Source organism: Garra rufa, chromosome 4 (genome assembly GCF_049309525.1).
Source record: "Garra rufa chromosome 4, GarRuf1.0, whole genome shotgun sequence".
Taxonomy (NCBI): Eukaryota; Metazoa; Chordata; class Actinopteri; order Cypriniformes; family Cyprinidae; genus Garra; species Garra rufa.
In genome coordinates this window covers 15,069,543-15,096,562 of record NC_133364.1, presented here as the reverse complement: position 1 = coordinate 15,096,562, position 27,020 = coordinate 15,069,543, and the positions used below count along the sequence as shown (strand labels likewise).

At 36.5% G+C, this 27,020-nt stretch overlaps 1 protein-coding gene across 12 annotated transcripts in view; it reads left to right on the top strand.

The window, feature by feature from the left end:
- LOC141333649 (glutamate receptor-interacting protein 1-like) overlaps window positions 1-27,020 on the top strand; it is a 331,685-nt gene that overhangs the window by 124,659 nt on the left and 180,006 nt on the right. The window lies entirely within an intron of this gene.

Here is a 27,020-nt window from a genome sequence, read left to right as displayed (position 1 = left end):
ACTAGCATCTTTGTTTTACCTTTGTTTATTATGAAGCAGCTCTTCCATGCACAGAATGTACATTCTGGTATTGTTCTTCAAGCATTATGCTACCCTTTGTCTCAGAGTTTCCCTGTATATGGAATGATAATTAGCATTGTGCTCTCTTGGCACTCTCCTATCTGTTTTGAAGTTTGCAGGTTCCTGTTCACAAGATGCCCCCAGGGCTGAATGGTTAATGACAGGGAAGAGGACCAGGAGTCCTGTAATCCTCATTCCATGGCTCTCCTGGTGAAAGATGGACAGTGTAAAAGTGGCTGAATGCAGGTGTTAGGAATGCTTTGTTGTTTTGTCTTTTGCATTGTTGTTTATTTAGGGAATTGAGAATATGCACTAAGCTTTGAATCAAGGAAGATGGGACCTAAAAATCACCAGACAAACATACTAAATTAGATATCTGTGTTTGGGGTTTAACTAGGTGATAAAAAAATGTGTTTTATTGTAGTTTCATTATTTAATTATAGCTTCAGTTTTTCTTTGTATGTCAGGAATTTCTACAGTGCTGAATCAGTGAAGGCATGTAAGTCAGACAAAGCATTGCCCAAGATACTCACTCATCACCATTAGCAATAGTGATGTAGTCATCACTGCCACGCATGAAAAAGCTGATTTGCACGAACAACCTTTGTGAGAGCTTAAACCTGCAGAGCTGCGGTGTTGTTAGCTTGAATTGAGGATGACTAGTGGAATTAGTTGTATGACTAAAGCCGTGGTTTTTGCAGGGAGACGTTAATGAAATTAAATTGTTTTTGATCAGCGAGTTGTTATGATTGTGATGTCAGCTGAACGCAGCAACCTGTTCCCTAAATGGCTTCTTGCTTTCAAGCGTGATTTTTAATGTCAGGTATTCGCTTTGATATGCAGTAGCGAAGCGCACAGCGCGAAACATAGAATTAGACACCTAATTGGCTCAGCTGGAGTCCGACTGAGTCATTCGAAGAAATTGAGGAATAAATGCCATTTGGATTATTTTTAGATTAGAGGGGAAATGTAGAGATGTCACTTACATTTCCTGTTTGGGTTAATGCTTCAGGTGTGTGTTAAATGTAATTGGACTTTGAGCTAGCAATGCTGCTTTTAAAAGCGTAATGGCAGCTTTGCGTGCACAAAGGGATCAACGGCTAATTAACCCGTAGCAAAAGCCTGGAAATGTCACACGTGGGCCCAACCGCTCCCCCTCTTCGATTTGCTAGGGTCCCTTGTTTCGCCTCTGCCTCTCTCTTCATCATTTCTGCCTTCCTCATGTATAATTCACGGTCAGATTTTAGTGTGTCCATTCTCGTTCATTTATCAAATTCTCCCTCATGTGGCCCGCTGTCAGTCCTTCTATGATACACTTCATTTTTATACCACTGGGCTCACTGCAGGACCTACACTTTGGGGGAGGACTACATTTTGATAAATGCATCATATCTCCATAATAAAGAGTAGTGAAGAGACAAAATATGTTTGTTTGATGTATTTAGGGATTGTAGGACATTTAGGTGGAGGTGACCTAGTGTAATGTGCCTGCGGTTGTCATTCGTGTTTTATTTGCTAAATCTATTTTTTTTCCCACACAGTCTGGTTATAAACTCACATTTTTATGACTCACATTTATATTTCGAGAGTGAGGTGGGTTAATCTGTAACATGTAGAACCTTAAGCTTTTCCATTTTGAAACACTACGTTTCTCCTTTTGCAGCTTTGTGTGAAATTGAATTTTGTACTCATTTATTCACTTACAAATGGCTGCATTTGCAAACCCTTCTCCTCTGCAAACTGGCATTTTCCTTAGCATGATAGTATATAAAATATTGTTTTAAACACTGACTATTCTTCTTGTCTCGAGACTCCCTAAATGAAACATTAGCCGCTTTCTTTTAGCTCAGGGCAAGTGGCCTTTCCCTGCTGTGAGGTTCCCAGAAACCTAATGCACAGCATCCATTTTGCTTATTTGTTTTTCTCGTGTTCACAGGATTAGAATCAAGTATCAGTGCAGTTCCAATTGTTTTAAAAAGAAGTGGAGAAGCAGTCAAAGTCAACATGAAACTGTCATAAAACTGTACAAACCATACTGCTATAAAACTATACAAGCTATATTGTCATGAAGCTGTACAAACTACTGTGTACTGCCATAAAATTATACAAGCTATACTGTCATAAAACTATACAAAGCTGTTTGAGGTTTGTCAATTTGCATGGACCAACCGTCACAACATTTAATTGGTTAATGGCAACAGCAAACAATGAATAGGAAGAATGTGAGCGCTCTATGCTGATAATTGAACAATGACGAATATCGGCCGATATATCGGCCTTGGGTATACAGTAGTCAACATCTGAAGTGGATCAAAAGGGTTCGTCAATGTTGCTCTAAGACAAGGACGGGTATTGTTTTGCTTTTAGAACAACTTTGATGAAAAGTTTTGATCCACTTCAAATGTTGACTACTGTATATCGGTTGATTAATGTACAGGTTAATTTACAGCAATGTGACTCTATTGGCACAAAATAGTTGTCATTGGAATATTGTATTATCAATAATACAGACTGAAGTGGCAAATGCTACCTTTTGCTTGGTAAAGAGGAATAAGGGTATAGAGGAATCCATCAAAACAGCCACCTAGACTGCTATGACAGAATGTGTTTGGTTCCCAAAAAGAAAGTGGCAGCACTTCTAAGAGACATCTCAAAGGAGCTGGGAGCTAAATCAAGGATCTGCCTCATATCAAAGCAAAGATTCCTCTAGTAGGTCACATGAAACCCTGAAGGAAAAATAAATGCATACCAAATCTTCATTTTGACAGTCAAAGTGAAACAAAATGTTTCCCTCTGATAAAATGTTAATTTGTTTTGTCCAAACTATAATCGAAGACCCATTTTACCCCCCTCTAGTAGACTGTAGGAAAGACAACAAAAGATTTTTGCCACCAAACAAACTAAAGCATAACTGTGTGTGCATTTAAATGCAATGTTGTCTGTTGTTCCAAACACTTAACGAATTGTGTCACAGGATTTTCCTTCCCAAAGACACATTCAAGCAAACACAAATTAACATCCGCCTATAACCCTCTCAAAATCCTTCTGGAAAGATGGCAGAGATTCTTGAAATATAGTTATGGGGCATGTCTGTTGCACAGTGGCAGCTGTTTTAGTCCTGCGGTTGCTAAAGAAGGATTGAGTCTGGTATTTTAACGAGCTGCTCACAGTTAGTAGGTGATAATGAAGCCTGACGGTCCCTCCACAATCATCTCTCCTCCCCAGTCACCATTCACAGTCAGCTGATCTTTCTCTATGCGTTAGCAATTATGCCAAAAAGAGATAGTTACCTAAGGCCTTCTGTTGAATAGCATGAGGATACAGTCTCATCATTCTCATTTGGGATAAAAGGAGATAAAAGCACTTGGCACACTTTCTGTATTCATCTTTTTTGTTTTTCTGTTTTTTCAATTGCACGTTACACACTACTCTCTTGATCACTGCTTAATGAATGTTCTTCTCTCCTTTCATTAGCCACTTGGTGCTATTCGTCCTTGCACTAGATCAGGTCACAGCTAGTCACAGTCATCCTTTGATAAACTCTGCACTGTCAAAACAATTGACTAATAATTTTCTATTCTCTTCATTTATTTATTTAGAACACTAGCATCCTGGTCTCTCTCAGTTCACTTTGAGTCTGATCTTTCAAACAAGTTTTGCACGGTCCAGTTCGTAAAACCGATATGGGCTGCTTTTCCTAAAAGCGTTGCATGCCAAAGTAGATTGTAGAGAAGTTTGGTGCCAGTAGTTTCTACAATCTACTTAGGTTTATGGTTTTGGGAAACACAGCCTTGAATGATTTGTTCAGATATCGGGCTGATCCAGTTGAGTAAAAGCCCACTGGAATTCCACACACAAAGCTATCATATGCACTGCACTGCAGACTTAGAAGATAGCACACGTTCTACGACATACAAGTAAACAAAAATATCACAATTTGACATTTATTTATTGGTTATTTATTGGTTTCAGAGATTGTGCAGTTTGACATCCCCAGTCCTCCAGGCATTTATTATGGAAAGGAGCAGCCAGATTATTCTTCCGATTTTTCTTTTTGTGTTTGACTGAAACAGGTTTAGATCAGTATGAGGCAGGGGCATTTCCTCCTAGGAGGCAAGGGTGGCAGTATCTCATCACAATATTGGATGAGAAAAAAAATGTAGTAAAAAAAACAAAACAATGACAAAATATAACATTCAAAAGTGTATTAATCACTCACTGTTCTAAATAATAATAATAATAATAAAGTAATAGAGCCCCTAAAGTGTGTGGTGAGTTTGGTGGGAGGTAATTAAGAATGAATATGGGAAAGTCACGTGATTGGATATGACTGGATATGTTCGGCTGTGATTGGTTCATGCGATAAATCCCGCCCGCCTCTTGTGTTTGTGCGTGTTCCGCTTTTGCGAATCAGTCTGAGTAAACAATATAATAGCGTCAATGGGAAGACTAATTTTAAAAAAATAAGTAAACAACTTACACACTTAGATATAACCACTTTGTTATATCAAAATAAGCTTTAAAACAGCATGAAAACATGATCTGTCAGAGTTTTTAGTGAGTAATCAGCTTGGTTTAAAGTAAATCTCTGTTGTTGACCAATATTTTCCTTGCTTTAAAGGAGTAGTTCACTTTCAGAACAAAAATTTACAGATAATGTACTCATCCCTTTGTCATCCAAGATGTTCATGTCTTTCTTTCTTCATAAAGAAAAACTTTTCAGGATTTCTCTCCATATAACTTCTTTGGTGCCCCCAAGTTTGAACTTCCAAAATGCAGTTTAAATGCAGATTCAAAGGGCTCTAAATGATCCCAGCCGAGGAAGAAGGGTCTAATCTAGTGAAACGATCGGTTATTTTCTAAAAACATTTACAGTTTATATCCTTTTTAATCTCTATACAGAGTGCACACAGAGCTAGACAAGACCAGCATTTGAGGTTAAAAAGTATATAAATTGTCTTTTTTTTTTTTTTTGAAAATAACTAATCGTTTTGCTAGATAAGACCCTTCTTTCCTCGGCTGTGATCGTTTAGAGCCATTTGAAGTTGCATTTTGGAAGTTCAAACTCGGGGGCACCATAGAAGTCCATTATATGGAGAGAAATCCTGATATGTTTTCCTCAAAAACATAATTTCCTGAAACTGAAGAAAGAAAGTCATGAACATCTTGAATGACAAGGGGGTGAGTACATTATCTGTAAATTTTTGTTCTAAAAGTGAGCTAATCATTTAATGATTCAAAAATAGTTAAAAGTTGACTATTAAAAAGAATAGCTGAACATAACTCCCACTGATATGAGGTTGAATAAATAACACCATACCTTTCAGTTTTAACAGGGCATACAGTACCTTCCTTGAGCTCTTGTCAAACTTACACCACCTAATTTGTCCTTATTAGGACATATCCCTTGTTCATCTTGACCTTTCGTCTTTGCTTTTTTTAGGCAAATGCTGAGGAAAGTAGCTTGCACTTAAAAATGTGGGCACTGTCTGTGAATTCTTGAATTGCAGCTACAGCTTAATGCCTCCATCCTCAACTAATGAATGTTGCTCCTTTTTTTTCTGCCCACAAACTTCAGACCGTCCCATCACTCTCGGGCTGTCAGGTCACGTCACTGCACTTCTCCATTTACAGTGGGCTTGATACTCCCTCCTTACGCTGTGTACTGTAAGGCCACCTCATCCTCCCGCTGGAAATGTCCTCACTGAAAGCAAAAGCGTAACCTATTATCTTCCCCTTTTCTCTGCATGCGATGGAGCCTTCAGCATCAAAGAGGCATGATGAATTCTGATGTGTTGTGTAAGAGCCATTAAGGAATGCATTAAGCATTAATTTTCAATGACAGTGGCGTATCATCCCCCCCGTGAGTATCGCACTCTTCTCGGGGTGAGTTTAACGTGTGCCAGGCCTCTAAAGTCATGCCATCCTTTTTTGTTTTTTATTTTTTTGAATTGACGGGAACACCACTATTTGTCATTTCGACTGACATTTTCGGGTTAGCCGAGTAAACAACAGCAATATTAACTGCTCATCTGGTAATGACATCTTAACCCCAGCAATCACGGCACTCTCCACTGCAGACACCAAAGCCCCTTGAGAATTCATCCTCCTTATTACTGTGTCAGATAAACTATCGTGTTATTGTACAATTTACTGTCTGTGAGTGCTTCTCGGCTTGCAGCAACACAGTGAAGTAAACAAATCTTGTTCTGGTTTTAGTGTGCGTGTATAGAAATAGCAATTCATGATTTATATTTGCTTCTGATTGCAAAAATAAAAATGCTGCAATCTGTAAATTACACAGCTGTAATGTAGCTCTAAATTCATTACTGCAAAAAAGAAAACCAGTGATATATGAAGCAAAAAAATGACTCATTACTTGCCTGGTGGGTGATAAAAAGAGGGCAAAAATCCCTGTAAACTTTCACGAAAAGAAGGGCTCAAGCTATGTCTAGGGATTATTCCCGATAATCAGAGAAAGGAATTACTTGGATTAAGATGTTTACATGGCATGGGCAAACCCTTCAATCCTTTTTACATGCTACTTGTCATTACTTTTTGATTAAATGCTAAGAAATGTTCATTTGTACCTTAAGCACATCGCAAAGACATTCAATTTGAATGCAATAGGGTTGTTTACTGTTGTGTTTTTCATTTGCCTGCTTAATGTGTTTCTGAGGGACCCGACCTCCCTTATTTTGTCGGAAACGTGACTAAAATGTGTTTTAAAAAGTGTTTACATGCCTCTTTAGTGCAAAATGATGGTGGTTCTAATTATGAGCATAATCACATTAAGGTTAAGGTTAATAAAAACTGCATTAATCGCATAATAAGGGTTTTGCCATTTACAGTTTTTCTTATTAACGGCACATGACTTTTTAAGAAATATTTTGATGGGTTTTTTTTTTCTTTTTTTTAAATCTCTTATTCATTTTACTTTAAATATATTTAATTCAGGGGTGTTTCCTCTGAGGAAGCAAGGGAGGCAACGCCTCCTCAAAATATTAAATGAGAAAAGTTGACTGGTTATGTTCGGCTGTGATTAGTTCATGTGATAAATCCCACCTCTTATGCATTTTCTGCATTCGCGAATCAGTCTGAATGAACAATATAATGATAATGTCATTATTTGGAAGACTAATTTTAAAAAGTAAACAAAAACTCACACACTTAGATATAACCACTTTGTTACGTCAAAATAAGACTTAAAATGGCATGAAAACTGATCTCTGGGAGTTTTTTTTAGTGAGAAATCAGCTTGGTGAAATTAAGTAAATCTTGGTGTCTGTGACCAAAATTTACTGAGCTTTGCTGGTTGAACATTTTTAAGACGAGACACTGCAGGTGAATAATGATGCATTATTTAATGAAATATGTGCTAATTTGCATACATTTCTAGTCTAAACACTGGATTTAGATACTGTATTAGAGTCAAAAGTTTTTATAGAGGGAATTTTGTCACAACATAATTCAGGAAAAATTTAGAACAGACAGGAAACACTATATTTTTTTTACAAGTTTTTAAGGAATAACATGTATATTTATCAAATTATATATGAACAAATCCCTCTGTAAAAACCTTTCGGATATAGACAGGAATAAAAATGTGAAGTTTGGTGTGTGTAAGTGCTACTGCACTTTAAAAAGTTTTCACCAGATTTAACTTAAGTTCGTAACGTAAGTTCAGCAGCTGCCTTAAGATTCTAAGTTAAATCAACTTAAGTCATTTAAACTCACAAGTTATATCAACTCATTTTTATTGTAATAAGTTAAAATGACTTGTATTTTTAAGCTAATTTAACTTAAAATCTTAAGGCAGATGCTGAACTTACGTTTTTAAGTTGAATCTGGTGAAAACTTTTTACAGTGTGAAGTGGAGATTTATGGCTCAGTGTAGAAGAAAAAACTCATTTTGAGAAAACGACCTTAAAAAATATGCATTGTAATTGAAATCTATTGACACAAATAGATAAAGTGCTATAAAAGAAACACTTAACAGTGTTTTTTGGATGTTTTCTTTCCACTAGTCTAAAAAAACACTTGATGAACAGTTTTTTCGCCTGCAGTGTCTCCCCTTAAAGGTTAAATATTACAAAGAATAGCTGAACAAAAGTTCACCAATAAAATATATTGTTTAATTTGTTACTGCCTTGAATTATCATTTTGGAATACATGTAAAATGCTTAACTTGACGAGATTCATACTTGGCTTTAATAAATAAATATTGATATATTGATTACATTTGTTAGTGTAAAAATATAAAATAGACTTTGCCTCTATTTCAGAACCTCAACACACACCACTGATTTTCATTGTACTTTTGACAAAAGTTTGCTTCGGTTTGTAATTTTTATGCTACTATATGTGACCCTGGACCACAAAAACAGTCATGAGGGTATTTTTTTATTTAAAAATAATGGTGAATAAAAAAGTGTTCTATTGATGTATGGTTTGTTAGGAATTGCCAACATTTGGCAGAGATACAACTGTTTGAAAATCTGAAATCTAAGTGTGCAAAAAATCTAAATATTGACTTTTAAAGTTGTCCAAATGAAGCTCTTAGCAATGCATAATACTAATCAAAAATTAAGTTTTAATATATTTATGGTAGAAAATTTACAATATATCTTTATGGAACATGATCTTTACCTAATATCCTATTCGTTTTTGGCATAAAAGTAAAAATTATAATTTTGACCCATACAATGTATTTTTAACTATTGCTAATATACCTGTGCAACCTGTAAATTGGTTTTGTGGTCCAGGGTCACATATATATTGTATTTAAAAAGCGGTCTTGACTTTGTCGTGATGTGTTCATGGTCTGGTTAGATAAGGCGCATGTGACTAGGATCCATGATTGTGGAATCCTATTCAGCACTCAGTGAAATGGCTGTGCGCATTCTATCACAGCTTTCATCAAGCGCTGGACCCTCCTAATGGTCCATTCTGCCGGCAGCCTCTCAGACGTATACGGGATGCCTAGAAAGATCCCCTCCCTCCATCTTCCACTTCTGCACTCTCTTTCGCTTGATCAAACTCCTCTTTTATTTCCATCTCTTTCTCCCTCCATTTCTCTGATTTCACCATTCTCATCCATCAGCTCTGATGAGATCAGGGTCCAAATGCCTGTGCATACAGCACGGGTTATAGTTTTAGCTTGTCACTGTTTCTCTCTCAATCCTCTTGAAAGGTTTCTGTGTTGATGTTGATGCAGTATTTTATTGTTTGTGATGAGCATGGCAGCATGTCTCTGCAAAATTAATCTAAATAACTTGTTTTAAAACCTTGATGTTTTTATTTTTTATTTTGCGTGTGTCGTCTTCTATTAAGGCTTCTTATTATTTCTGCCCTGGGTTGTTTGAAAACTACTTCAGTGGAAGTCTTAAGATACGTGTTAAGCCCTGCTTAGCCCTGATTGCTCACGGCATACGGATAAGTGTCAAAGTAGAACGAATTACACTTGAATTATTGGTTTTGAAAAGCACAACATTTGGGGACTGTTCAAGTAGATGCCAGCTTTAGGTGACCCACACAATGTGGTCAGTGTAGGGCAATCTAAACGACACTTCAAAATCCTTAAAACTAGAGACATTTACTAGGGGAAGTAAAACTATTTCAATTAATTTGAAAACTGGATTAGGTTTTAAGCATTATTTAAAAATAAAGCTCGGTTCTATAGAACCTTAAACATCCATGTAAACTTTCAAATGCAAAAAAAAGGTTCTTTAAAATGTTTTTCAAAATGTTCTTTTAGAAACTGTTCACTGAAAGGTTAAATGGGAAACCAAAATGATTCTTCTATGGCATCACTGCAAAAGCACTCTTTTGGAACCTTTATTTTTGTGTAAATCAAAGTTTGTGCTTAAAACAGAAAACTATTTGCCAGTAGGGTACAAATAAACAAGTCATATTTTATGCAATTATGCATCACAAGTATAAGGAGACAGATGTTAAAGTATGCTAAATTACCTTTTTATCGGAAAATATGCAAACACTGATTAATAAAATGTTTTATTATTTCTGCAGTGTTGTTGAAGGTCATTACAACTAATTCGCTAAATAATGACATAATGTCACTTGATTGCTCTTTTTTTCAGACCTCTCATGTTGATTTATGAGCTCTCAAAGCATCTTGTCTTAGACACCCACGCTTGTTCAAATTGCAAATTGAATCCTGCCTAATAAAATTGTTTGCTTTTAGTATAATCATTTGTGTCACCCTGCATCGCACCAACATCAGCACTTTTGGTCTATTAGCCGTTCTATTGGATGTTAGTCGCAGGCTGCATTTGCAGGATATTATTGAGTTATCTCAGCACCACAACAAACACAAAGTGTCTCGAAATCACCCATAATACGATTAATCAGTGCAGAACTGCGATAGTTCATAAGCTTGCTTTTAGCCAAGGCTGACATTTGAAATAGACTGAAAGTGGAGAATAAAGAAAAGGAGAAAAGGAGCAATAGAATTGCAGATGAGGCTTCAGGAACAGTGTTTCAATAAGGATGTTTCTGAAGGCAGTGTCTGAACTTTTGGACTTTTGTGGTATATACTTTCTTTGAGGGACTTCATTCTAAATTGGTCATGTTGACATCATGTTGTTTTATTGACCAATCATTCTCAATTACCCCCCATAAAACCCACTGCAGGCTTTAGGGTGTGTGTTAAAACTCAATGGGCTCAGGGGAGGCGAAAGAGACGCAGACTCCCGCTTTAACTTTACCTGCTGGTGTCACTGTTGGACAGTGTTTCTTTAGAAAAACAAGTGATTTATACACTTTAGAATTCAAAATTTTGAGCACTGCCTCCCTTGCCTTTTCTGAGGAAGCACCCCTGATCTCAGCATATATGCCAAGTCTCTTGAAGCATTTTGAATTGAGCAGACTGCTTTTTCACATTCTGTAGAAGTGACGTATGCATATTTGTACACAGCGAAGATTTCATTTAAGAGCGCCTGAGCAACTTTAGTCCCCATATTGAAGTGAGTGCCAGATTTGCACCTGCCAGTGCGAGTACATGTGGGATTTTGTCTGTGTACTTCTTTCTCTGATACGTGCTGCTGTTTACTAAGTATTACAATGCTTCCTTCAAAGCTAGCGCACTGTTTGAATTTGTGTTTGAGTTTGTGGTGCTCTGCAGAAGGGTTTTATGTTAACTTGAAATGAGATGACTGGTTACAACAGCTGAAGAGCAGATATTAAAGGCTTATTTCCATGTGAGCCTTCCAACTCTGTTCCAAAATGTAAATTAGCACCTAAACCAAAATGGACGCTCATAAAAGACTGATTTGGAAAACTCTACATAGTGACAGACTTTCTGTCACACAAATGCACTGTATGCGTAACATTCTCCACATGAAGTGTACGAGAGACTCGTAATTTGTTTATTGGTGCGAATGATAATGCATTAGCATGTTGCTAAGCTTACAAATAAGCACAACATGTGCAGTAGTGGCAAAAATTAATAGAACACTAGTATTTTAACCAGCTAAAAATGTTTTTAAGTCAGCTATTTCTATCTTTTACTGTAGTGTGTCAGTAGGAAATATCAGTTTACATTTCCAAACATTCACTTTGCCATTAATTGTAATATTCCAGTAAGATTTTTGTTTGCACTAGGAGTCTGACAACAGCCAGTGCTCCACATAGAGATCTGATCATCATCATCCAGTCTGTCTGGAATGGCATGAAGAAACAGAACAAACTGAGACTAAATCCAGAAGAACTGTCAACGTCTCCAATATGCTTCAAGAAACCTACCTGCAAAGTTTTAGGGACTTGGGTAAAAATGCTGTAAAATGAGGATGCTGTCAAAAATAATATCATGAATAGATTTTCTTTGTCAGTTACCTTCTATTAACTAAATTAAATCATTTGGTGTGAGCACTCTTTGCGTTTAAAGCAGCTCTTGCCTTAGGTGGACTTTAAGGTAGCTTTGCAGGTAGGTCTTTTGAAGCGTCTTAGAGATGTTGCCACAGTTCTTCTGGATTTAGTCTGTCAGTTTGTTCTGTTTCTTCATGTCATTCCAGGCAGACTGGATAAGCACTGGCTGTTCTCAGACTCTTTGTGCAAATCAAAATCCATGTGCAAATGCACCTAGGACAAAAGCTGCTTTAAATGCAAAGGATGGTGATACCAAATAATTTAAATTTAGTTAGAAGTTACCTGATAGGTAACTGACTGTTCTCAGACTCCTTGTGCAAACAAAAATCTCACTGGATTATTACAATTAATGGCAAAATGAATGGTTGAAAATGTAAACGGATATTTCCTACTGACACACTACAGCAAAAGATCTGACTTAAAACTATTTTAGCTGGTGAAAATATTAATGTTCTAATAATTTTGGCCACCACTGTACATGCCATATTGTTAATCATAGCTCTTTTGTTACTCTCTGTAGCTACCAATTACATTCAGTTTCTTAACTTTGCCCATTATGTGTGGACCACTATTATTATTCAGAGGCTTTGCAGTAGATATGAGGTGATTTATTGCAGTAACTTGCCAGTCAAGCCCTTATGACATCGAATAAATGAAAATCCTTTAGCTCTTTTGTCTCAAGCATTGCGAATGTCGTTCAACATGAAGCGGTTGACGTTTGCTCCCTCATTACTGCTGCTAAGCTTCGTCATCACGAGCTACATTGATTAGCATTGTAAGGTAGTCATAAACCGATTCTGTGGGCCATGTTTAGCTCAAGGGGAGTGAGTCTCCAGGGTAGTCTTTCTTTTTTGAGCTAACATCACATCATGTGAGGCACAGTGGTGCTATGCTAATATCTATTCTTGTAGTGTGTGCCGTTTACACGCTAAATCAGTTTTCAATCTGAGCTGAGCAGCCCAACCGTGAGTCACTGCTTCAAAGTTTTCCCAACTTCAATCGCTATTGTGTCCTGACATACAAGCGAGCAATTCATCCAGCCAAAATAATATCATAAAACACAGCCTCTTTTATCCCGTTAGATCTCTGTACTTTTTTTTTTAATCAGCAAAGAGTTCATTAGTGGAAATTAGCTTGGAGGAAAAATAGCACAGGAGTTATGTTGTGAAGCGGAGCATAAAACTGCTGCACTGTGGTAACAAGCTGGCCTAATACTTGTCCTTTTCCTGGCTTTGCTTGATTTCCGTTTGTCTCACCCTCATGCAAGACAAAATTTGAATCACATTCACAACTAAGTATCTCTTTCACTTGTACATAGCTAACCCTCATTTACTGAACTCTTCTCAGAGCCAAATGGAATATTTTAAGTGAAGAGAAACTCAATATAGGACATAAGAATGGATGCATTTGTACATTTTATGGGTCTGGCCTAGGGCTGGGCAATATGGCCTAAAAATAAAATCCCCGATTTTTTTTCACAAAAAATCCGATTTACAATTTAAATCGATTCAGGAATAAAGCAAGTGACTTTTCAGGAATGGGAAATTGAATCATTTCACTAGATTCGCTTAAAAACGCACGTTCATTCATAAGTTGCGCAGCGGCTCAGCTGTGACTTGTTTCAGACCACTTTTGACGACGAAATAGAGCAAAATCAGGCAATAGTGTTATAGTCAGACAATGTAAGTCACTTAATAATAACTTAGGTGCTCCTAAATATTTTTTCATAGTCGTACGCAGTAGTTTTTTTTTTTGCCCTTGAACTTCTGGTCTTTTAGTCGCACCATTGAGAAATTAGGTCGCACTCTAGAGCCCTGATATGCATATAAATATAGCCTCTTAATTATTCTGCCATTGGTGCAATTACAATGTATCTAATGTTTTTATAAAAAAATCGCGATACCTCGATTTAATAAAAAATTAAATCGTCTTTCGAATTAATCGAAAAAATCGAAAGAATTGCCCAGCCCTAGTCTGGCCTTTGGTCTCATATTTGCGTCCAGCTATTTGTAGCAATACAAAACAGTTGCAAATAGGTGTGTCTTACCTTTTTATGAACACACTGGTTTGTAGTGCAAACAGATTTACCATTTACTGCATTTTGATTTTCTTCTCATTATTTCCCTATAGCGGCTAATGAACCAGAAGTCTCGCCAATAGGCTTACTTCCACGTTGTTCAATGGGTTGCAGGGATTGAATGAGGTAGCAAGTCCTTTTTAAGTCCTTCATGTTGAAGCAGTTTCACATTGTCCTTTAATGCACCAATTGTGTCTCATCTTGGTGGCTCAATGTGCTTTGAAGCGTTGCTTGCGTGCACGTCTCATTGCTAGTGCACTTTGGGTGAGTGCTCTGGCTTCTATCGAGAACCGCCTGGGAAAATGTCCCCAACAGTCATTCTGCTTTGTCCATCGGCAGCCTGTAACCCCACTTCCACGTCTGAAAATCACATCCCTTTGTTAACGGAGGCAGGAGTTTAACGAACAACCAAAAGAGGAGGCTTGAGGAGCTTTTGGCACTTGCGAGTAAAAAAACAATTCTCTTTTTGCTCTAATGCAACTCTGAAAAGCCATTGTTGTCATGTGCCTAGAGCAGTCACAGAGATGGGCCTGCTATCAGATGTGCTTGGTGAATTCAAGGCTCAACAATAAGGATTTTTTCTTTTTTAGTTTAAGTGATGGTTCTGTCAACTGGCACGAAATTTTGGCCACAGTCCTAGAGTTATGCTTTTCTTCCTTACTGTTTCAGTGTGGGAACATATAGGACTGAGTGGCTGTAAATTAGACTTATGAGACAGCTGGGTTTGGTCCAAAATGAGATGGCAAGTGATTGGAATTAGACGCTTGACTGCTCTTTATATAATAGTGTGAGTTTTATAACAGGACAGTGTGTGTGTGTGTGTGTGTAGCTACTTGTATTCCCAAAACCACAGTGATCCTAGATGCATCCAGGTTTTCAAATAAACGATTTTGCTGAGGAGGAATGGAGGTCGAACTGGATAGATAAAGGGTTAATGGCTGCAAAGTGCGTATTTATGGTGGAACTTTTAAATGTGACAGCCTGTGCGTATTTCATATCGACTATGAATCCGGGGAGACAAGTTTACAGAGTAATTATGTTCTGCAGATGAAAGCCTGAATCCTGGGTGGTTGAACCATAATGCTATTCAATACTGGGCTTGTTCTTGGTGCGTGCCGCTGGCAGGACTACAATACCCAGAATGCACTTAGAGCTCTGAATGCATTGACATATTTGTGTCATGCTTTCAAATGGGATGTTTTTTTCTGTCTCTGATTGTCTAATAGTGTTACTGGGATGTGCAATTATAAGAGAAGGGATCTCGCAGCAATGATAACAAATACATTTTAATGGAAATATTTATTCTAATATCTGCTAAATGCCATTCTAACTGCTCTAAATGTAATATTTGCAAAGCAAATATGTGACCCTGGACCACAAAATCTGTCATAAGGGTCAATTATATGAAATTGAGGTTTCCACAAGCTTTCCATTGATGTATAGATACAACTATTTGAAAATCTGGAATCTAAGGGTGCAAAAAAATCCAAATATTGGGAAAATTGCCTTTAAGTTGTCCAAATGAAGTTCTTAGCAATGCATATTACTAATCAAAAATTAAGTTTGGATATATTTATGGTAGGAAATTTACAAAATATCTTCACGGAACATGATCTTCACCTAATATCCTAATGGCTTTTGGCATATGAGAAATATTAATTATTTTGACTCATACAATATATTGTTGACTATTGCTACAGATATACCCAAGCTACTTATGACTTATGATTTTGTGGTCCAGGGTCACATCTGAGATCACGTCTCCAAAAGGATCCACAACAAGTGATCCATAAGCCACAGCCATTGAGATATAAGGAGATATGATACAATTTTCCGAATTCTCAAAAGAGCTTATGACCTGCAAGATTTGAATGGGTTTGGATCATCTCATGCATTATTTATCTGTACTTTTAGGGATTCTTAAGCACTTCCAGTACTTAAATTCTGTTGTGCACTACCCTCACCATGCACGGTTCACAGAATACATAAATTAACGGACAAAACACATTCAACAGCAGCCAATTATTGACATGCCCACTTACTGTGTGGCAGTTACAAACCATTGGTTTATTATGAGAAAGCTCACTTTGTATTTACCATATTTTATCTCCCTCTCTCTCTAAACATGTACCGTTGATTGCCTTTCCACTAGCTCATTACTGTATTTCTCTTCTGATTGAAAACTTGAGTGGCGTCACCCTCTCAACTGCGGGAAGAAACATGAATGACTGCCAGAAAATTATTCCATCCAACCTTCCTCAGTCTGGCAGCGACTCTTAGCCGCAGCATGTGGGATCCTGTTCTTAAAACATTTATGCTTTTATGGTGTAAACCTCTGACACGGAGGCCTGGTTGATCTCTTTGTTTTTTTCTCAAATTAAGCCACTTTAAGTGAAGTGCTAAATAAATATGCATAACTGTTTGTAACTCACAAAGAACTCTTTCTTGGCTTGTCTACAGTGTTAATATTGTTCCAATCTGCCAGATTGCAAATCGCCACATTGTTCAGGAAAATGTCTGTTCAGTGTGCGAGTGCGCAAGCAGATTAAGAAAAAATGATCACCACATGGTCTCTATACAAGCGTGATTTGGGAATAACGTCCTCTTATCTGCTTTATAAACTGGTTTTGGTGGATGGCGGCTGTGTTTTGGGAACACAGTGTTCCCCTGTTATAGACTATGACTGCTTTTCTACTCACTCTGTAACTTATTTTTTCAGTCAGTGTTGACTGGAACTTTATGGCATACAGGAAAATGACTCTTAATGATCTCTGTTCTTTCTGCAAGAGATGTGTGACATTGGCTGCCAGTTCAACAATGGTTTTTGTGCCAATGCTTCCTGCCAGTTTTGAGCACCCAGTCTGCTTCTGCCTCACACACTTGTCGTAAGCAGGTACTGATTGCTGTAAGGGAGAGAGATTAATTGCATTGCATTATTGAACGCCCCAAGTCAGAATCAATCATTTCTTTGCTTAGCATTTGGAGGTGCATTGCGGCGACGGAAAGTTACTGAGCACGTTTGCAATGCAGGCAAGTTGGCACAGACTGGCATGTTACTATGATGGGCCTAGATAAAGACTCTTTAGTAGTGCTGGGCGATATATCGGTTTGAATTACGCACACGGTATGGCTAAAGAAATAAAAAAAAACAGCATATCGGTACAACTGGCTATAAGTAACAGCATACACTTCTGATTAATGGTTGGGGAACTTTTATAACTAATAATGACACACAATTAGTTCTGCAACTGGGCAAATAAACCAACTGTAAACGGCCATTAAAAGAAGCCATAGATGCTGAAGACAAACGCAAAGAAGAGAAAATACTGTAGCAGGCAGAGCAAAATCATTTCACCATGCCTGAAATATTAGAAGAAAATGTGAATGTATCTCTGTGGTAAACTAACTGTTTTAGGAGAAGTTAAGACTTTATTATATTCTATTATATTTGCAGCAGTTTTAAAGTGAAATGTCCAGAGAGTGGCTCACGTGTTCAATATGTGACGGTGGCACGTTTTTATTACGTAGGTACAGGCACATATTGTTGCGTTTTTATTACGCTGCTTGAGGTACATATTGTGGCTGTTCAGAATTCAAATATCCAGATAGTGTCGCTAAAGGTTAATGCTCTATCGTGTTGGAAACATCCCCTACACCAAACCCAACCCTAAACCTACTCAATAGTGTTAACAAATGCAAAAGTGATGTAAAAAAAAATGTATGCAGTTGTACTATTTTAACTTCCTTATGCAGATTTGAGCTGTTTTGCTGTTTCATGGTGTTTGTACCAGAGCTCTTCAGCCTCGTTCAGACTGTCAGCCCAAATCCGATTTTTTCTAGATCTGGATGGAATCAGATTTGAACAACTGACTGTCCACACAGTCATATCGCAACTGTTCAAATCCGATTTGTGTGTCCATAAGCGTTCTTTCGTTTTACGGAATGTGCGTTGGTTTCTATGGCAATGCCGTTGCATTATTATGCCAACGCTAAAAACAATAACAGCATTACAGTTTGCAATATAGATGCTGTCTTGCGATATGACAATGTTGCCGTCGCGCTGGATTATATTTTGTCTTCTAAAGCAGCGGCAGAAACGCAGGAAGCTGGAATGTGCGACATTATTCTGTGCTGCCGTCTCTGCTGGTATCAAAACTCAAAGAGGTGCGTATACTAGCTGTATATTGTCTTTTCCCGCTTGATTTGCAGTTCGCAACACAAGCTTGTTTCTGCAAAGACTTTTGTTACGTTTTCCACAAAAACGTCTGACGTGTTTACGTTTTATGTGGCATGAAAACGTGAAAAAGCAGAAATCCGATTTGAATAGGATTCCAAACCACATACGAATGAAGCTCGAAACGGATTTGACCAAATCAGATTTCATGTAGTTCGTTGCTGTTCAGACTACCTAAATATGATCGGATTTCAATCGGATTTGCATACAAATCGGATTTGGGCTGACAGTCTGAACGAGGCTTTTATCACCCAAGTGCAATGCTGTATCACATGAGCTACCAAGCAAACCTGCTGAATTAGAAGATTTGAGCATATGAAGCTGTGTATGTGATGTCAACATTCAAAAGCATCAGTTTTCAAATCGCGCAGGATGTTAAAATTGTTTTGAAGTCATACCATAATATTCTGCAAGTAATTGTATAAAAAATTAGGCTTTATTAATTCTCCTGTAAATCATACTTTGTGTGAAGAGGAATACAAGTTGTCTGAGTTTTACTGCCTCTAGTGTTCATTTTAACTAGAAACTGCTGTGATTTATAGATATAGGTATTTTTTAGTTTTGCAGATATGTGTATAGAAGCATTTATTTCCAATTAGCCTTTTAAGTCTTTTCATCTTACCCCCATATAGCCGAATGCATATTAATGTAGCAATTAAAAGCTAAGTGCTGCTTTGTTTACAGCAGTAACTAGAAATGTTGTATTGCTGCTGTTCCATAAGCACCACCTGGTGTCAGAGAGTGAGTTTTCATTTTAATTCTGCCCATCTGCGGTTTTTGTTTCATTCAGATGTTTTATGTAGCGTAATATCAGAAAGCTAATGTCAGACCATTCTGTTTTTGCTTCAAATTTGGAATTTCTACAACTTTTAAATCTGCTCATGCTAAATGTAGCATGATAACATGCGGTGGTTCTGCAACTGTTTCATGCATTCTGATTCATATAAAGGCACAGTTAGGGACAAATGTGACAAAAACTGTGAAACTGTGATAAAAAAAAAAAAAAATTGATACAGATATTTGGTCAAACCACCCAGCACCAACCCTGACTTTATGTTGTTTTTTTCCTCCCACTGTCACATTGCATTTACAAGGTCTACTGGTCCACTTTGCTTTCTTCCTAATGGATTTTATCCTGTCTTGCCAAGAAGAATCAAAGAATGTGTTTTCTGCTTGTGTTTGTGACCTACAGCGCTCTAACCTCCATGTTCGAAATTCACGCTAAAAGTTGATACAGAAGGGTGCACATTGACTTGACAGAACCTGAGGGTTTTGGATCTAGAAAGAGAAAACCTGTTTGTCATTTGAGTGGAGTGGACATTTGAAAATACCCATAAGCGGTCCAGATTTCCCCTGTAGCCACATCAAAACCATCATTTCATCTTGACTACCAACTTTTGTGGTAATACCATGTTGATGTTGAACCTGTTCTATTCTTATGAAGTATTTTTTTGTGTGTGGAAGCATTCATAGTAAAGGTTAAGAATACAAGCCCCATTCGATGGGTTTAAAGACCGTGGCATTTGGCGGTGCACGCCAGGGGCGAAGAGCAAGAAGTTAATTGTTAATTTCCACACCAAAGTTAATTATCGCAGACAGCCTTTATTGCCATTAAATCTCTTCATTAATTATCATTAGTGTCGTTAAAGGACGTTTTCCTGCTGACCAAACACAAACGCGAAGGCGCGTTTAGGATTGTGAATGAAGCCTCAGCTACGTCCTTGCAGCGGTGGGGTTTTGTGCAAGCACCTCGTAATTTCCTTCCATTGATTTGCAGAGGAGACGCACATCATGATGTTAAATGCCTGGTCAGTCACACTGAGGTTTCAAGGACAGTCGAGTCAAGGTTAAAGCCTCTAGTTAAAGCCTGGTCAAATGCATTCACCTGCAAGCAGTGCCTCACACAGCCTGTAGACTTGTCTGCTTTAACTCCTGATCTTAGATCAGTTTGTCTGGCATTGTTCTTAATCTTAACCCCAAGCAGTGAGCTAATGTTGCCAGAACATTTACTGATTTAAACTTTTTTGAGTAGACTCTGCACTTAACATTACTTCCGAGTCCTGATCAGAGATATGTTTTTCACAATTGTTGCTCTATATGGATATTGCATTCGCTTTCAGATGTAATACTCTGAACTTTCATTGCTCATCCAGACTGTCGAAAAGAGGCCTGCACCTTTGAGGAATATAATGCGAAGCATTATAGAGCTTGTCATATCATCTTTATGTTCTCAGCGCTTTTGAGTCTATAGAGACATTACAAGACAAAGGCTGGCTTAGCTAAGGATTTGAATTACAATTATCAAGATGTGAGAGTAAAATTCGTTTACGACAGCAGTACTTTTTACAAATGCGATTTGTCAGTTTGGCATGCTGTTGAAATCAGGTTTGATGTTTACCAGGTCATTTTAGGGAATAGATGAGAACAGTGGATGGAGATGGAAATTGTTTCAGAAATTCATGCCACATGAACACTGACAAGCTGTTTGCATAATTCTGTTCAGGTCTAAAGTAATATACTAATAGCTTGAGGTATAAAACACAATTACACACACACACATGCACGCACGCACACACACACACAAAAGTGTACAATTTACGTTGACCTTGATGAATCCATTCACAAAAAATTTGTCAGATAAACCTTAGATTGTAAAAACACGTGCCTTTATAAATCCTTTCTCCGTCTTTAGTGAATTTATAGCTTTGACTGTGCAATCGCTGTGCAATTTGTGCTCTGATGGTCTTTTCTATTAAACATTGATTAAAAGTGTCTGTGGATTCCCTTACAGAGTCTCTGACTGCCTGTCGACTGCTGTACCAGAAAGCCACCCTCTTCTCTTCTGCCCCCTCTTTTCTTCTCTTCACTGTCCCAGTAGATTTCCGAGACCCTCAGGCAGTGGCCTCATTTTGCTTTCTTATCTCCTCGCTTTGTGTTTGGTCTTCTGAGAGCCCGTCTTCCCCCTCCAGAGAAACTCTCGGTTTCTAAATCAATTCACATTGAGTCTTCCTTCTCTCTTATTTCTGAGTGACTGTCAAAGCCATCTGTAATTACTATCGCTGCTCCTGAATGAACTCTGAATCACACGGCTCGTTTTGATTCGTTACTGCTGGCTCTGATGTCACTAGGTACAATGGATGCAACTAGTGCTTTGTGTAGTACTTTAAGTTAATGTAAACCCTTGTGGTTTTTTATGCCCTCAAGATGCAACTGATTGCAGCTAAACTCTAATGTGATGTTTGCAAAAAGTATTCTCGTAGCTTTATAAAATTAGGGTTGAACTATACTGCCCTCCAAAGGCAAAGCGCAGTAACTACGCATTTGGTCAAAATTGAGTTAAGGCTTAAAATGGACTGTGTGACAACTGTTTTGTCTTATGGCAAAGTCTCCTGGTTCAATTTTGTCCCAGAGAAACTAGAGTATTTCAGAGAAACAAGAGTGTTAACATGTTTGACTAGCTGGCATAAAAACTTTTAAAGGCATTTTTCTTAGTTTCATTGTTGGTGTAGTTACTGCACTTTGCCTTTGGAGGGCCGTATAGATGTCACATGGATGTCTTTACTACCTTTCTGGGCCTTGTTGCATTGCTGTCTATACAGGGCCAGAAAGCTCTTGGATTTAATCAAAAATATCTTAATTTGTGTTCTGAAGACGGGTTTGCAAAGACATGAGGGTGAGTAATTAATGATAGAATTTCCCTTTAAGGTATACCAGATACTTTCGAAATGCCAACTTCTAACTACTTCTGCCAAATGACTTTAACTTTGCACATTGTACTAGATTACTCCACACACAATTGTTTTTAATTAGCCCGCTTCAAAGCCGAGGAGACTAATGATTCTCTTTTGAAAGAAAATGAGGCGTGCTTTCAAAGCATGAAGGTTAGCCAAATCATGCTACACACTTGGCTGTCAAATCAACCCATTTGTGTTAATAAAGGCTAATGTTCCAACAAACTGCATGGGCTACCCTTGAAGGGAGGTCTTAAGTATGTGAAACACGGGGTCGGACATAACCATTAGCATCTCCGCTCTCTTGCGATTCACCGTTTTCATACATATTCATAGCAAACATGAAATTGACAAATGCTCTGTTGACTAAGTGTGTCTGGTAATTGGGTTTCATTAAACAGTGCTTCTGAGGACTTTGTGGCAGGTGGAAGGAGGTCAGTGCAGTTAGTATGGATGACCGTTCTCATATGCTTCGCTTCGAACTTTCTGCATCTTGCCCACTAATGATGTTTTCACACCATGGCTTTTTCCTTAGTGATATTTCGCTGTAGGAAGTACGAAATAGTCTCTAAAATCATCTCTAGATTTTGCAAACGTAATCATGTCTCTCACCTATTATTGCTTCTAGTTATAGCTTGCCTACACTGCCGTTCAAAAGTTTGGGATCAGTACGATTATTTTAGTCTCTTATGCTCATCTAAGTTGGATTTATTTGATTAAAAATACAGAAGAAAGTGACATAAAATATTATTGCAATTTAAAATAAGTTTTCTATTTTCATTAGCCATTACTCCAGTCTTTAGTCACACGATCCTTCAGAAATCATCCTAATATGCTGATTTATTATGAATTTTAGAAACTGTTGTGCTGCTTAATATTTTTTGGAACCTGTGATACTTTTTTCAGGATTCTTTGATGAATAAAAACTTAAAAAGAACAGCATTTATTCAAAATAAGAATCTTTTCTAACAATACCTCTGCTAAAAAAAAGAAAGAAAGAAAGAACGTTAATGTATGTTGTTACAAAAGATTTCTATTTTAAATAAATGCTGTTCTTTTTAACGGTTATTCATCAAATAATCCTGTTTTCAACATTGATAATAAATCTGCATATTATAAAGATTTCTTAAGGATCGTGTGACAGTGAAGACTGGAGTAATGATGCTGAAAATTCAGCTTTGCATCACAGGAATAAATTCTATTTCAAAGTATATTAAACTAGAAAACCACTTTTTTAAATTGCAATAATATTTCACAATATTGCTGTTTTTTCTGTATTTTAAATCAAATAAATGCAGCCTCGATAAGCAGAAAAAAACTTTAAAAAACATTAAAAACTGGTCCAAAACTTTTGAACGGCAATGTATCAAAGGTCATTAAAAAGTGAAGACTTCAAAAGACTACACAAATTATTATGAACAGCAATGTAGTTGACCCCTTTTTTGGTTAAATAATTATTACTATTAAAGTTTTATTTTTTATTTAATTTGTATTGACTTTTTTTAATATACAAAGTAAATAGTACAAAGCAACTAATTATATAAATATTGAAATGCTTTTTCTTTTCATAACAAAATTTCACCAAATCCAAATGCCAGTCATGGCTTATGGAGAGAATTAATTTTAGAACATCAAAGCTGGGGAAAAATAAATAAATAAAATAGAGGTAGGAAATGCGGTGTGCCGACAGTCATTAAGCGTTTCCAATTCCACCTCATTATTTTACTAATTCAATTGGATGGAGAGGCAATGGAAGGAAAAAAAAAGATAATTACTATGACTTTGGCCATGCTTGAAACCCCCGTATGCACTCGGGTATTAAATGGGATTTGTTGAGGCGTGCATTATTGAGAAAAACTGCACTTAGACACCTTTGTGATTTTCACCCAGACTTCAGTAGTTCAAAATGTAGGTCTCACAAAAAGCAGACAGGAAATGAAGGAATTGTAAATTGTTTGTTGATATGTACTGTTTTTTTTTGTCCTACAGACATGTTTTATTAATACAGTGTATGTTTTTCTGTGATAAAGTTAGAGTGTTCATGAAATGCCGTTGTGGGTTTTCACGATACTCTCAAACAGTGACTTTAAACTTCTCTGCCAGGCCAAATGGAAGGCTTAAGATGGGGGGGGGGGGGGAAGCATCAGCCAGGGTCTTTCTGAAGCAAAACCAATTTGTAGTGCGTTTCCTACATACCTGGATGGCTTCAATCAGCCCACACAAAAGGTGTGAGTCAGCAGCCTTCTATGGAGCCTTTGTGAGGGAAGTGCCTCATACTGCGCTTCCACAGAGAGGCTGGAGCTTTACAGGGTGAGGAGAATTAAAGGTACAGTTCACTGAAAAATGAAAATTGTCATCATTGACTCACCCTAAAACCTGTATGCATTTCTATTCTGCAAAACACAAAAGATATTTTGAATAGTGTTTCTAATGTTGTTGCCTGTACATGGAACAACAGAAGTACAGTAGTAGTAAATGATGCTGATTTAAATTTTTTGGTGAACTATTCCTTTAAGAGGTTCCGAAACCAATGTATGCGGTTGTGTGATTTATCCTTTATAGGTTTTGTTCGTGGAAGCTCATTATATGCATAGGAACATTCCTGGAATTGCAAATACTTTGCAATACTTTTTCATTTCTATTTGTGACTTTTGTTGTGTGGAGTAGGTGTGAAATAATTGACCATCCTGCTTTTCTCATAAAAACAAAAAATAGCTTGATTTTTCTCAGTAACGCCATGGGAAATGTTCTCAGGAAGTGCTTGAGCCTTCTCGAATGCTGAAATTGTTTTCAGTGAAAATCATTCACTTTGCAATGAAGTACTGCAAAGAGTACTACTCAAGCTTATATTGTTCTAAACCTTTATGAGTTTCTTTTTTCTTCAGAGCACATGAGATGAAGGTTTGAATAATGTTCACACTGCTCCTGAAATATATGATCTTTTAACACGGCAGCAGCTCTCTGGTTCGCAACAAGTGTGGTGTATCGAGTATTTATGCGTTGAATAATGACTCCAGTTTCTCGAGCAAATTAATAACAAGTCATGTTAACCACCCACAGACATTCCAGCACACACTTTACGCTCGGAAAGAGATACACGGAGAGTGGATGAAAGGAGAGGATAAGCTTTGTGAAAGACTGACATGAAGGAAATGAGGTCTGAAGGAGACAGGGAGCATGAGACGATGAGAGTGATAGACGGAAAGAGGGGACATATCGAGTCAGGGAAAAAACAACATTGGGTTATTTCTTTTTAATAGGCTCCCCTCGACCCTTCCACACACACACTGTAGTCAGGGCTAATATTTTTAACAATGGACCGAATGTTAAATTTAGGTCTCCTAAAGTCCGGTGTTCAAACAGCTGGACAGGTTTGGGCTGTTGAGAAGCATTAAGTTAGAAGATGCTATGCTACATGATGTTAGATATGTTTTAATTAGACAAGATGAGATCAAATTTTGTCATGCTCCATCAATAATGTAAAAAAAATAGCAGTAGATTAGATGGCAAGGATTTAATAATTTAAGAGCACTGTAAGAAATAGACTTTAAGAGCGCTTGTATAGTTGTTTATATATAGCATTTCTGGCAGTTTACATGTTTTGACCAATATTATAAAACTCAACTATTATGCTTAAACGTTTATTTTGTTTTATTTTATTTTAAGTAAAATATTGTAGATCACAGCAAAATGTTTTCATGGTTTGACCAATAAGTCTACGCTATTTTACTTCAAAATTTCTATTCTATTTTATGCAAAATATCAGATCACAGCAAAATGTCTTTATGTTTTTACCAATATTTTATTTCTACACTATTTTATTCTATTCTATTCTATTATGTAAAATTTTATACATTACAGCAAAATGTTTTCATGTTTTGACCAATATTATAAATCTATACTATTTTACTTTAAATTTTTTATTCTATTCTATTCTATTCTGTTCTATTATATTCTGTTCTATTCTGTTGTATTCTACTCATTAAAATATTACAGATCACAGCAAAATGTTTTCATGTTCTGACAAATATTGTAAATCAACACTATTTTACTTAAAAATGTCTATTCTATTCTATTCTATTCTGTTCTGTTCTGTTTTGTAAAATATTATAAATTACAGCAAAATGTTTTCATGTTTTGACCAATATTATAAATCTACACTATTTTACTTAAATTTCTATTCTATTCTATTCTATTCTATTCTATTCTATTCTATTCTGTTCTATTCTATTCTATTCTATTCTATTCTGTTCTATTCTATTCTATTCTATTCTATAATGTAAAATATCACAGCTAAATGTTTTCATGTTTTGACCAATATTATAAATCTACACTATTTTACTTAAATTTCTATTCTATTCTATTCTATTCTATTCTATTCTATTCTATTCTATTCTGTTCTATTCTATTCTATTCTATTCTATTCTGTTCTATTCTATTCTATTCTATAATGTAAAATATCACAGCTAAATGTTTTCATGTTTTGACCAATATTATAAATCTACACTATTTTACTTAAATTTCTATTCTATTCTATTCTATTCTATTCTATTCTGTTCTATTCTGTTCTATTCTATTCTATTCTATAATGTAAAATATCACAGCTAAATGTTTTCATGTTTTGAACAATATTATAAACCTGCAGTATTTTAAGTCAACATTTCTGTTCTTTTCTATTCTATTATTTTATTCTATTCTATTTTATTCTATTCTGTTATGTAAAATATCATAGATTACAGCTAAAGGATTTCATGTTTTGACTAATATTATAAATCCACATAATTATACTTCAAAATTTCTATTCTATTCTATTCTATTCTATTCTATTATATTATATTATATTATATTATGTAAAATATCATAGATCACAGCAAAATGTTTTCATGTTTTGAACAATATTATAAATCTACTCTATTTTACGTCAAAATTTGTATTCTTTTCTATTCTATTATTTTATTTTATTCTATTCTATTTTATTCTATTCTGTTATGTAAAATATCATAGATTACAGCAAAATGGTTTCATGTTTTGA